General features: G+C 36.1%; 1 non-coding gene across 1 annotated transcript; it reads left to right on the top strand.

Annotated features, from left to right (window-relative positions):
* Nucleotides 1-279: 279 nt before the first annotated feature.
* LOC136231483 (small nucleolar RNA R71) lies at nt 280-386 on the top strand. The gene has a single exon (XR_010689862.1). It is a non-coding gene; the product is annotated as a small nucleolar RNA R71 (small nucleolar RNA).
* The last annotated feature ends 13690 nt before the right edge of the window (nt 387-14076 follow it).

The following is a 14076-nucleotide window of genomic DNA, read 5'->3' as shown; positions in this document are numbered from 1 at the left end:
TTTTGTGCGATAAGGCAGAAAATTGGGCTTGCAACATCGCTACTGGATCAAGATTCATTATACCTTTAACTGATGACGTAGTTGAGGATGATGGTTTCGCTGATGGTACGTTTCCACGTTCCGCGGGCCACATACTGCTGTTGATTGCCATTCTCCAAAAGTTCTCTTGCTTGGGCAGATGTTTTCTTCATGAATAACCCTCCAGACATAGCGTCCAATGAACCTCTAGTTGTAGGATTTAGTCCATTATAAAATGTTTGCATTAAAAGTTCAGCGGGCAATTGGTGGTGTGGGCATAAACGTTGAAGTTCTTTAAAACGTTCCCAAGCCTCATAAAGAGTTTCATTATCATTTTGAGAAAAAGATGTTAACTCTTTAATGACTCTTGCGGTTTTTGCTAAAGGAAAATTTTTTGATAAAAATGCTTGGGCTAATTGCTCCCAAGTCTCAATTGATGCGGCTGGCATAGAAGTTAACCATTCTTTGACTCGATCCTTCAAAGTAAAAGGAAAAAGGCGAAGTTTGATTGCTTCTGCAGTTACATCAGTAATTTTAAAAGTGTCACAAATTTCTAAGAAATTTGTCAAATGGGTATTAGGATTTTCGTTAGGTAACCCGTAAAACGTTACATTATTTTGCAACATATTAAGCAACGCATGCTTAATTTCAAAATGATGTGCATTAATTTGGGGTCTAACTATACTGTTTGTTACACCGGCCACTCCTGGCCTAGTGTAATCCATAAGTGTGGCCATAACTTCTGGCTCGGTAATTTTAGTTTTTATTGGGGTTTTGTTTTTCTTTTTCTTTTCTTTCTTGTTCTTTTTAAGAGTTCTTTCAATTTCTGGGTCAATAGGATCTGGTGACGTGCCTGAACTTCGAGAACTGCGCATGAACTTGAAATTTCGCACGAACCGAAACTACCTACAAAACAGAACTTGAAAAATAAATATGTTAGTAATTGAAAATAAATAAAATGTAAAAGTTTGAATAAATATGAATAAACCTAGATTCGTAATAAAACACGAAAAATTTAAATTTTTGTCAAAAATTTTGGCGTTCCCCGGCAACGGCGCCAAAAACTTGTTGAGCGATTTCCGCAAGTGCACGGTATACGCTTGTAGTAATAAAAGATATCGATCCCACAGGGAACGTTTTTCAACAAAAACTTATTTATAATCGGTTAAATTTACTTTAAGGTTTGAAATATGAAAAATCGTTTAATCGGTTTTGGTTTTGAAATTGCTAGAATGAGAATTAGATTAGAATATGAAGATGTTAGAAAATATTCTGATTTAAAAATGAATATGCAAAACAGGAATGTTTTAGTACTTTAGAAAAGTAAACAAGTATATTTGTTTGCATTAAGCAAAGAAAACAACTTTAAACTTTGTATGAATTATAAAGATGAAATAAATGACGGAACCTCTAATTAATTGGCTTTGAACATGACAAAACCCTTTCGGGATAGTTGCCCTTAATCAAATTAAAACTCTTTCGAGATAATAATTTGCCTAAGTGTTCAACAAAGTTTCCTTGTAAAGATTTTGGATTAAATACGTTTTAATGAAAACACCAGCAGTCACTTTAGTGGATTGGTTACCATAAGTGCTGCATAAAAATTTATCGAATAGAACGGACTTTATTAGATGAAATATAAATTGATACAAGTTTACAGAGAACATGGAGCATTGAATTCTTCGACGGCGTGCAAGTGAACGGGTTGTCAATCCTTTCCTTGGGTTTCGTTAGAGTTTGTCAAGCTCAGGGGCGAATCCTCTACTCAATCTTCTCGTTGAATCTTCATAATAGAGAATGGGTCGGTCTACTACCAAAATGAAAACTAAACTGGAACAATGTCTAAACACTACTGAGTTTGTTATTATTTAGTAAACAATGTGTGTACATCATATTGCTTTTGAACAGAATCTAAATCTAACTTCTGAATCACTTGACTCGGAATTTCTGCATAAATTCTACACTAATCTCTTTCTTCTACACACATAACATTATATCTTTCAACTCTCCATAAACTCTTTATTTATAGATGTTGAAGAGTCTTGATTGAAGTGTCATGTCCGTTGTGAAGGATTGTGTCCGCTGCGAAAGGACGTCTTTATCCACCCGAACGATCGCGTTTCGTCGAAAACAAAAGTGTGTAACTAGGCTTCAAAAATCTCCTGCTCGTACCGAGAATATTAAATTCTCTACCAAGAATGGGGGAGCAACAATTTGTACTTCGGACGAAGGGAAGGAGGGCTGAGGGACGCATGTCGCGACCGTGAATATTGGGGCCGCGGTCGCGGCACGGAGCGTTTTTCACCTCTTCGGCTCTCGTTCGTGTCCTCGACTTGGCGTTATTAATTTTCGTCGTCTTCGACTCCTTTTGTATGGCTTTTCTTCTATTTTTGAGCTCTTTTTACTCCTATTTGGATTTTACCAAATATTTATGTACCTTACAAGAAAGAAACATATTCGAGAGTAAAAGCTTCCTAAACAGTTATAAATAGCATAAATTCGTAGCAATATTGATGTATTTAACGATGATATTTTAGGTATATTTTGGGCTTAACACCCATCAAGACAATACATTCATGCCCTGGAGAATGAGGCTCCCAATCCCTCTATGGCCGAGTTAAATAAGAAAATGGATATCTTGATGGTGAAACTGAGCCTCAACACCAATGGAAGTGTAAGTTTTGTGGGTAATCACCAAAGGTATAATTCTAACCCCAATTCTTACCGCTTTTATAGTAGTGATTGGAGGAGACCTCAACACTCAAATCTATCCTACGGGAACCCTAACATGTTGAGGCCTCCAAATAGGTTTGTTAATGAGCACAGGGAAAACGAATTGGGAGTGTTTCCTTCGAACAAGCAAGCCAAGTTTCTCCACTACCCTCTAGTTCACAAGATGAGGTGCTATCCCTTTTGAAAGGAATATCAGCCCGACTTACAATCAATGAGGAGGTTTGCAAGGACTTGAGCAACCAATTGGCTCAAATAAACCATGAGATGCAAGAGCAATCCCGAGATGCTCTCCCAAGCATAAAGGAAAACATAGAAATCCCACAAAGGGAATAAGCTCAAGCCATCTCTTTGAGGAATGACAAAAAGGTAGCACCAAGTCCACTGTCACATGCATCACTCAAGGTAAGTGAGGAACCGGAAGCGGTAAGCAACCCCGGTTCAAAATCTGAAATTCTAAATCATGCGAAAGAGATAAAAGATCAAATCAAAACTTGCGTATCTCAACTACCTTTTCCTCAAAAGTTAGAAAAGTTTAGGTTTGCTTCATACTCAGAAGTTTTCACTCTCTTCGACCTACCAAGAGAATCCAAAAGGGAGCAAACCAAATTTTTTCATAATATGTTTAATTTTGGCCGTTTATTTTCATTAAACTTATTTGAGGCCCCTAATCCGTTTTGTAGGTACGGATTATTTGTTAAGGAATTCGATTTCCTAATGCGGATAGAAGCTTCTACTTAGGAATGAACTCTATGTCGAGCTAACCGACTATAAAAGTAACGCTTCTTGGGAGGCAACCCAAGTTTGGATTAAACTTTTTATAGGTTTGTTTTTCTTTTTAATTAACTTTGGTTAGTAAGTTGTCTTCTCCACCCTAACTTCTTTCACATGTGTTTTATTGTTTTATATGCAATGTTGGAACTTATTGCATGATTTAAGTGTGAGGAGGAGGGGTAGACAAACTTACAAAAATTTGTATAATTTTTAAATTTTTGTTGCGTCGTGTCTAGTTTAGTTTAACGCTTTCGGGTTTTATTTATGTTTTTGCATGTTTAGGACCTAAAATCGTGAACCTCCTTCGAATCTAAACTTCGTTATTTGTTTCTGAGGGCTGGGAACCGAATCTAAAATTGCATGACAACTAGTTTAGGTGTAGGACACAATCCCTGTATCTGTAAAAGCATGAGCTAAAGTTTGCATTTAGACCCTACTTTTGAAGAAATGCTAAAATCATTACTTAGGTAGATAACTTAAGAATTGAAGGCATGTGATATTAAACTTGAGTTTGGGGAGAACTAGTAAGCACAAATTTGAAACCCAAGAACTGTGAGTTGAATTTGAGCCCAAGAGCGAACATCAAAAAGCTCTTTTTCTTGACATTTTTGTGTGAATGCTTTGACTTGTAGAAAGATTACAGATTTTGCACCTAATACTGAGTTGAACCTACATGCGATGATTTGAGATGTTAAACGATGAATCAGCCTCATTAGAATTAACATTTTCTTTACCTTATTTTCTCTTTTTCATCCACTTTAGGAAGCCCCTTTGAGCCTGTATTTTGCATCTTGTAGATTTTTCTTTCGTTCTAACCCAATTTTTGCAAACCATCACTTGGTTTGTTACTTAACCCGAGTTTTTGCAAAGCTCACATTGAGCCTTTGTTTTATTCTAGCGCTTTATCTTTGTTTATGGCATCATAGTAGCAAGCCAAAAGGCTAAGAAGTGAATGAGCATTACTATCCAAAAGAAAAAAAAAAACAGAAAAGGAAAAGAAAAGAGACGAACAGAAAAAAAGGGAGAACTCTATCTCCCAGTTCTTAAAATTAGAACGTCTGAGAAAAAAATATATGTGAATAAAAAGCTCAATCACTTCACAATTTGCTAAAGCCATTTTAAACTTTGTTTTTCTAGCGCTAGAACTTCTAACCCTTGTTGTACCTTTAACCCTCTAACCACATTACAACCCCAATTCGAGGCTGTTTTTGATATCATCGGAGTCATATAGCATAATAGAGGAACTCGGATGAACGTGCAAAATCAACGTAATCCTAAGCAAGAACATAAGCCGAGAGTAAACACTTTAGCCACCAAAATTGTGTGAATTGAGTGAACTACCTATGGTGAGGTGTTTTATTTAACTATCCCCTTAAGCTCGTTTAATTGAACATGTGTCCTTTTTCTTAAACATATGACCTGTGATAATTGAAATGCGGCTTTTGGATATCGTGTCTCTACTTTGTATTTCCGAATGCATGTAATTACAGATGCTCGAGATTGTGTCAAGCACCTAGTCAAACCAGGAGGTTTTCTAGCTTGCTTGTGATTGCGGGTTTAGTTTTTAGTTTACTTGGGGACAAGTAAAGTTTTAAGTGCGAGGAAGTTTGATAGGGGTCAAAAACCCCTATCTTTGGGTACGGTTTTAGGACGGTTTTTAGCGTTATTTCATGAATAAGCGAGCAATTCTCGCATTTATATGCTTTTGTGTGAGTTAGTTAGAAATTCAATATGTTCTGTTTACTTTTCGTTGTTTAGGCTCGTTTTCTGGTTATTTTAGGCAAATATGGCCAAATTGGCATGTACGTTAAATTTCCATTATCTTTTATAGCTAATTGATCCGCCAAAATTCGCACCAAACGAAGTGTTTACTCCAAAATAAGCGATTGGCGGGTCAATTTAGCCTCGGAACTAATGTTGTTTGAAATTTATGTGCGTGTGCAGGTTAAAACATGATCAATTTCAGGCAAAAATCGCATCTCAGGGACCCCCAGCAGTCGATCGACGAATTGGGCACCAGCGAGCAGCCGAGGCGCTGCTCGGCGAGCAGCCCAAGCGCTGCTCGGCTAGCATCCCAGGCGCTGCTCGGCGAGCTGCCCAGGCGCTGCTCGGCCGAGCTGGCCCTCAGGGGCCTGCTCGACCGAGCTGGCATGGCCAGCTCGCGTCGAGCTGCCCTACGGGAATCAGTCAAAAGACTGATTCTCGGCCCCACGAAGACACGATTGACCCCATGACTTTCCACCTGCAAAAGGATACGAATTAGGTCAGAAAGAGGGCCCGAACTGCGTCTATAAATAGGAATTTTCAATTGTAAATTAGATATCTTTTATCTTTGTAAAAACCTAGCTTCCACCTTAAGAAATCCTCTCCATCTTCCTCAACCTCCATTGAAGACAGCTCCGAAGCTCCGTCCGTCGAGGATTGCTCAAGTTCCATCCTTAAGTCCTAAGAAGACGCCTGCATTGGTAGACAGGTTCCCTGAAAGGTATTTTTCTTCTTTTACATTCTGTCTAGCCTCTGATCCATGCTATGAATCCTAGGCTCATTGTATCTTCGTGACAATACTTTTCATCTTTGATATATATTATAGTTTTGTTTATTCAATTGTTTTATTGCTTTAATCTTTGTCTTACGCTTTGTTTGATTGGTTTAACTCATTCGATAATCCCAAAATTAAGTTGGCACATATTGCGAGCTGAATCTGACCTAGTCACTGCCTATAGGATTGACGGCCCTATAGAAGATTAAGCCCAAATTGCTGAGCCTTAGAGCTAGTTTCGGCCTTACAAGGGAATCACGAACTAGGGACCTCAGGAGGATAGGTAGGGTTAATCGCCTCAGACACAAGTGACTTAGATTAGGTTTTAATTCCGTTGTCTAAACAATCTATTTTCATTATCATCGTATCCCTTCATGTTCCTTCGGGTAATTACATTGGTAAAAGATCACCTAGGAGTAGTTTAATTTAAATTAGGATTAGTATAACTTAGCTAGGAATAGAATAATTCAACTAGGAGTAGATTAACTTAATCAAAACAAACTCAAAACCCACACAGCCTAGATAACACCTGAGACCAAGTAGCTCGATACTTGTAGTAAATAAATCCTGTGGATTCGATACCTGGACTTGTCCATATTTTATTACTTGATAACAACGGGGTACACTTATCCCTTATTCAGCCTCAGCGGTGACCGACGCCGCTGAGGTGCGTCAGCTCTCTAGCGTTGGATCTCCACCACTCCTGGAGTAGTCGGTAATGGCTTAAGCGATCCATCCTAGTCCACTAGGGACTATGAGAGTCAGGCATTCGACCTTCATGAAGAGAGGCAGATATCTTGTTAGGCATGAAAATGACTACAATTAAACATACTATTTGTGATAAATTAGGGGTGTTATAGGCGTAAGATTACTTAAAAGAAGGACTAATTAGTGTTTTATGCAGATTTGAAATGATAAAGTCAAAAAGGCTGTTATGCAGCCTGTTTTGCAACAACCAATAGGAGAAGTGCACACTTTGATCCAGCGGATAACGGTCAGTACTGATGACGGACAGCGAATTTACAAGCGGGCAGGAGCGGGCAGAAATGGGCGGCAAAATGCAACATGATGACATGACCAATCGACCCTTGAGTGTTCAAGGGTCAAAACATTTTATAACCACTTTTAGCAATCCCCGATCTTTTGAACAATCTTTCTGTTTTTGTAATATTTTAGTTTATTTTGTGTACTTGTTATCTTTTTCCCTCCTATTTATATCGGTAGTGGAGGGAAAGAAAGATAGACTTTTGGGAAAGGAGATGGATAATTTTGGAGACAATTTTAGAGAGAGAAGCTCTCTACGTAACATTATGACTCCTTCCATGGACTTCTATAGATACAACTCAGGCTGTTCACTCTTTAGCATGAGTGAGTAGTCGTTTTGAACTGGTTAGGCCAGCAAGGGCTGGTTATGTAAGTCTTCTATTTTCCTTTTTATGAATGAATGATGATATATGATGTTTTGTTTGATAAAGCTTTTATTCCATTGCTATATGCATGTATCTTAGTGTTAGATGAATGATAGGGAACTGCTTTCATCTTCATGGAACTTTTTATCAAACGTCCAATACCCGAAACAGGAATGTTAGGGGATTGTATCAAGGGTTTTCTAAACTGAAATGTTGTTTCACTCGTAATGCAAGAAAGAACCAACATTAAGGACACTTAAGGTTGCAGTACATCTTAGAATCTTAAGAACACACAGAAGTTGACTTAAGTGAGCTTTAAAGCAGAGACCTTGACTTCACTTTACATCATTCAGGAATAAATAGGATGTTAGAGGTTGAAAGTAACCTGTTCCGCTATGGCTTAACATGTTCTCTCTTTTATTTATAACAAACACATTTTCTTCAATTGAATCTTTATCATTAGTAGTTCTATTTCACCATAACAAATCATTTCTCAACTAAAGAAAATCATACACCACGAACACCCTGTTCTGCAAGGTTTTTCTAGTAAAATTTGGTCATCAATCCCTGAGGAGACGATACTCTACTTATCATTTTATTACTTGTATCTAGTGCACTTGCTAGAATCTGTTTTGAATGAAATTGAAAGCAAAAAGAATTCGATGTGGTGATAATTTTTACAGTCGATATCTGCATAGAATTGGTAGGTAACAACCCTTGAAACTTTCCTTGTGAAAGTATATTTACTTTACTAGCTGACTAGTAGACATGATGTCCTTATGATTGACTAGTAGACATTGTGAAAGTATATTTACTTTACTGGCTGACTAGTAGGCATTATGAAAGTGATATTTATGTGCAGTAGTAATTTTATGGTTATGACCATTATATGTGGTATTGAAACAAGCACAATTTAAGTTCTATTATGGATTATTTTCATACAATATTTACTCGATTTTATCCTTTAAATAAGCTCATTCTAGAGCCAGGAACCGATGTGAAGGAATTGTTAAATTGGTTCTAAGATGAATGAAAAATTCTATAAATATTCATTACAACGAATTCGATATTTGCCAACATGGCCAATGCAAACAGAGTCTTCCGTCATAAAGTCTGTACAATGGATCAAGACATTGATCTCCAAAGTAAGTGGGCATAGCTTTTATGCCTTAGCACAATCTTTTAATGATGGACAGGGTATGACTCCACTTTTGGAGTTGTTTCAATACTTACCAATGAGTACAAGTGAATCGCTAGTACTGCAACCAATACCAAACACTAGCATAAAAGAAAGCCCGATAAAGCGAATGAAAAATAAAGCTCGATGTGACGAATAAAGATAAAACCTAGTGAATGGTGAAAACCTTGAAATGGCGAAAATAAAGATAAACAACTTCATCTCTATATGCTCATATCTAAATCCAGATCCTCTATTACAGAGGCCATCTTTCTATGTACTTTATTTAGATTGCTCGTATTACAGAGAATATGTGTTACAAGATTTTGTGTGAATTAGCAATGCACAAGCCAATGGGATAGACTCTTAAATCTGTCTTTGAAAAATGAAGAACGACCTCGACGTTTTCGATTTCAAGGAAGAAGACGAGCTCCCTGAGTATTCAGCTCGCAAAATCCTTGGCAAGTTCAAAACCCTAGCCTTTATAATCTCGATATTTTGAAGTGTGAGCTCCTTGAATGCGGTACCCATTCTCGTTTTTCACTTCCTTTTCACAAATTGCTCATTGATTAGGTCCTTTTCAGGTTCTCCTTTTCTGTAAAAAGTTTCAGTGAAATGACCAGTAGATTATAGGTGAATTAGTTTTTCTCACTCTGATATGGAAAACTGGGACAAGGACATCCGAGTGATGCCATGGAAGTGGAATTCAGCAGTCTGCATGTTTTAACTTATTGATTGATTAATATAGGATCTCGTATTTTTGTTTGGCGGATTACTTGACCAGTTTGAACTACATTTGCTGCTATAGTGCAGAGGCATTCGGGATTTTGTTGCAGCTGGTAGAATTGGTTATTTAGTTCTAAAGAAATGTATGCATATTATCGCGATAGTTTGTTTTTTTACCCATTGTGAGAAGTGGTAAACACAAGTCATAAGAATCAATTAAGTTCTGAAACTTTTATGATTTTGTTCTCCCTTTTTGCTCGAGTTGGGAGTGGGAAAGGAAGCTATTTGTTTATTTTTATTAAGTAAGATACTTTTACGATATGGATATGATTCATGAGGTTTTTAGGTCACAATATGGTGACAACACTGGGAATTTATCTCAAAAGTGATTGGGCATATATGGATGAGGAAATAATTCTCTCTGTTATTTTGTTATGGGCTGTTGGAACCTGAATTAATGCACCATGTTTGTATGAACATCAGAGAGAATTATTTCCTCATCCATATATGCCTGAACACTTTTGAGATAAATTCCCAATGTTGTCACCATATTGTAACCTAAAAACCTCATGAATCATGTCCACATCGTAAAAGTATCTTACTCGACAAAAATAAACAAATAGCTTCCTGTCCCACTCCCAACTCGAGCACAAAGGAAGAACAAAATCATAAAAGGTTCGGAACTTCATTGATTCTTAGGACTTGTGTTTACCACTTCTCACAATAGGTAAAAAAAACAACCATCGCGATAATATGCATACATTGCTTTGGAACTAAATAATCAATTCTACCAGCTGCAGCAAAATCATGAATGCCCATGCACTATAGCAGCAAATGTAGTTCAAACTGGTCAAGTAATCCGCAAAAAATAGTAATCAATCAATAAGTTAAAACATGCAGACTGCTGAATTCCACTTCCATGGCATCACTCGAATCTCCATGTCATATCAGAGTGAGAAAAACTAATTCACCTAAATCTACTGGTGCTTTCACTGAAACTTTATGCATAAAAGGAGAACCTGAAAAGGACCTAATCAATGAGCAATTTAAGAAAAGGAAAGTTTCCAGTGCAAAACGAGAATGGGTACCGCATTCAAGGAGCTCACACTTCAAAATGTCGGGATTATAAAGGCTAAGGTTTTTGAACTTCTTAAGGATTTTTCCAGCTAAATACTCAGGGGAGCTCGTCTTCTTCCTTGAAAATAAAAAAAAACATCGAGGCCATTCTTCATCTCTCAATGAGAGATTTAAGAGTCTTTCCCATTGGCATGTGCGTTGCTAATTCGTGAGAAATTGTGTAAGACCTATTCTCTATAATACGAGCAATCTAAATAAAATACATAGAAAGATGGCCTTTGTAATAGAGGATCTGGATTTAGATAGAAGCATACAGAGATGAAGTTGTTTATCTTTATTTGCCACATTTGGATAATGGAACTCCACGCTCACCGCACGAACATTAACTTGTTATCTTATATCTTGTTGCGTGTCCAAATCGTGATGCTGATCCGACGTCGTGTTGAGCCTACAAAACAGTATGTAGGTCAGATGGGGCCAGAGTCCGCCAAACCCGCTCTGATGCCTAAGTCAGTTTGTGATTTAAGACCGAATGGAAGGGTATGGACTAGTTTAGAGATAGTAGTTAACGTACCGAACCTTGTGTCTATACCTATGTATTTATAGGCTTGGATTAGGTTTAAAGTTGTCATCTTCTTTGAAAATCCTTACAGAGCTAGGATTCCTGATCCTTTAAGGAGTCCGAATCCTAGGAGGAATAGTTTGTCTTGTAGGATTCTATAAGATTCCTTGGAGCTTTGTGCTTTGAACCTCATAAGCCGTAATGGGTCGCCGCTCGTTAGGCTTGGGCCGTAGTGGTCGTCTCTGACTTGTGGAAATGGGTCTGGTGCCGTCTAGGTCGTGTTTGGGCCCTTATTATGCTTGGGCTTGGGCCACAATAAGGATAGTGACGACGTCAAGCATGTGATATCATTTAGTCTGATATCACAACCTACATACAAACTCTAGAGAAAAAACCAACAACAACATTTTTGTTTATGATTTCTCCATAAACTTTCAAAATTATCCAATAAAACAAATTTACAGCTCAAAAAAACTCATGTTTTTAAATATAGAGATTCAACAAAATCACAAAACAAAAAAAAAATTCAAAAGGTCACAAACTGAAACACAAAAACAATATAACGTCATCACAATTCTGATACAAGTAAGAATTAATATATAAAAAAAATCCTCTAAAACATAAAGAACTACAAATCATGAAATAAATAAAAACAATAAAAACATAAAATTTTAACACACTTTATTTCAATTTAAGAACTATGTAAATCTGCTGAAAGTTTATGAAAACTCGATTCATTGTATTAAAAAATAATAAAACAGAAAAAAAAACCATGTCTAATACAGTTTTTTTCAAAACAATTCCAAATAGTAACATTACAAACTCACACAAATTCACTTTTTCTCAAAACCGAATGAAAAGTGAAAGAAATTGATTAAATTACAATGAAATAAACTAAAGAAAAATAAAAGTTCAGAACATAACAACTTAAATTATATAATTAAAAAATAAAAGAGAATCTGATTAAAAAAACAAAAGAGAATAGAAAACAATACAACAAATAATAATTAAATATCCACTAAAATATCGTAAAAAAGACTCACAAAAAGTATCTAAAAATTAAATCTCAATATTAAAAAAACTAACTAAAAACAAAAATAACTTCAAGAAGGATCAAATAAATGAAAACAATTAATACATTAATTGAATTCATTTTCATTGAATTTCAACATTATGTAAATTCAATGAAAGTGAAATAATTTATAGTAAAATATCTTATAAATCATAATTAAACATATTTGAAGGGATTAACGGCAATTAATCCATTTTAAGATATACGGATTCGGCGTACCTTATTAAATAGCAGAACCTCTAGATCTCTCAGAGTAGCTAACGGATCTTAGTACAACGATCTTGTACCACCGGTAACAAACAGCCACACAGCGTTAGCCGGGGAAGACTGAATAATCCACATACTAAAGTGAATAAGAAGAGAGAGAGAGGAGGCACATGAGAGGAGGAGGAGGCAACCTTTTCTTATTATGTTATGTGGTGATTAGGGTTAAGCTTATTTATAGGAAGCTAAAACCCTAATCCTCCATCTCTTAAGATGGGCTTGTCCCATTCCATTTCGGACGGGTTGGATTAATTAGATCAATACCCAATTAATCCTAACAATATTCAAATAAATAATAAAACATAAAAATTGTGTAATAGAGTTTAAATAATTTAAAAAAAGTAACATAATATTTTTAAGGGTAATTAATTTATTAGTCCCTATATTTTGACAAAACACATTGTTTAGTCCCTGTATTTTCAAAAACACACGGTAAACTGTTTAGTCCCTAGCGTTTTTCTCGGTGACCAATGAGTAGAAGGTCCAAGTCGTTGTCCATTACTTACCTAATAGTTTGGAGCATACCAAGATACACATAACACACACATAATATCAAGACTTTTGATGATGTTGTTAACCACCTCAAACTTGAGGTGGATTGCCTACCATCGATTTAGATCGATATTGAGCCACATTATATGAGGCATGTTCAATTGGAAATAACACCAACGATCAAGGCAGCATAAACGCTTCAACAGTAAAGGTAAGAAATATGCTAAAGAACCTTATGAATATGCCATAAAAAGGGAACAAAAGGTCCAAGAATAAGAAATCAAACATTTTGTGAGTGAAATGATTCAAGTGGCTTTTAAGGGGCATCAAGAAATATATCACAAGTTTGTTTCTTAGATACATTCAGTTAACTCACAAGTGAGTAATATATATATATATATATATATATATGAAGTATTGTTCTATTAAGTGAATCCAATCATATATCGATTGTTGATTCATGTATCATGGACCCTATAACAAAGGATCAAGATTCGTTCGTTAAGTTTCGACTAGTCCTAGTCGGATCAATAAGGATATATGTTCGTTAAGTTTCGACTAGTCCTAGTCGGATCAATAAGGATATATGTGGACAACAACTCAAGAGTTGAACTACGAGGGGTATCGGAATATGTAGATTTGCTCTATATGGTGGTTGGACCCCCACCCCCCCCCACCACACATTATATCATATTGGTTCCCAAGATTCAAAGGGACTTGTTTTATATCATAGCTATGTCAAACTTAGGATTCAATATTATTTTAAAGATAACAGTTCTTAAGTTGTGTTTTGGAAGAGTACATTTTCATGGTTCTAGTTGTATTTCAAATGGTTAAGCTATTTAGACGTTGACATCAACAATTTATATAATAATGTTATTCCTACATATTGTTTCTTCTTCTATATATGATAAAGAAAATGATGTAGTGACATGAGAAACTATATCACGTAGGCTTAAATCGAATAAGTCGGTTGTCCAAAGAAGGGTTATTAGGTAGTTTTAATAAGTTGAATTTCCTAATACCTCAAAGGAAACTATTTTAGAAAAACCATTTGGAAATTCAACTAAAGGTTAATATCCTTTGCAAATTAATCCATTATAATGTCTATGTTCCGATGAAAATTAAGGGCAAGACATGAGGCTTTACACTATTTCATCACTTTCAATCAGGGGCAAACTTTTCTCCGACCAATGCCATTGTCTTTCTTGCTTCAGTTTTTAGAGTTAATTCCTT

The sequence above is a fragment of the Euphorbia lathyris genome, chromosome 5, assembly GCF_963576675.1.
Source record: "Euphorbia lathyris chromosome 5, ddEupLath1.1, whole genome shotgun sequence".
Lineage (NCBI taxonomy): Eukaryota > Viridiplantae > Streptophyta > Magnoliopsida > Malpighiales > Euphorbiaceae > Euphorbia > Euphorbia lathyris.
Note: the sequence above shows the minus strand (reverse complement) of the source record. Positions and strands in the feature narration are given on the sequence as shown.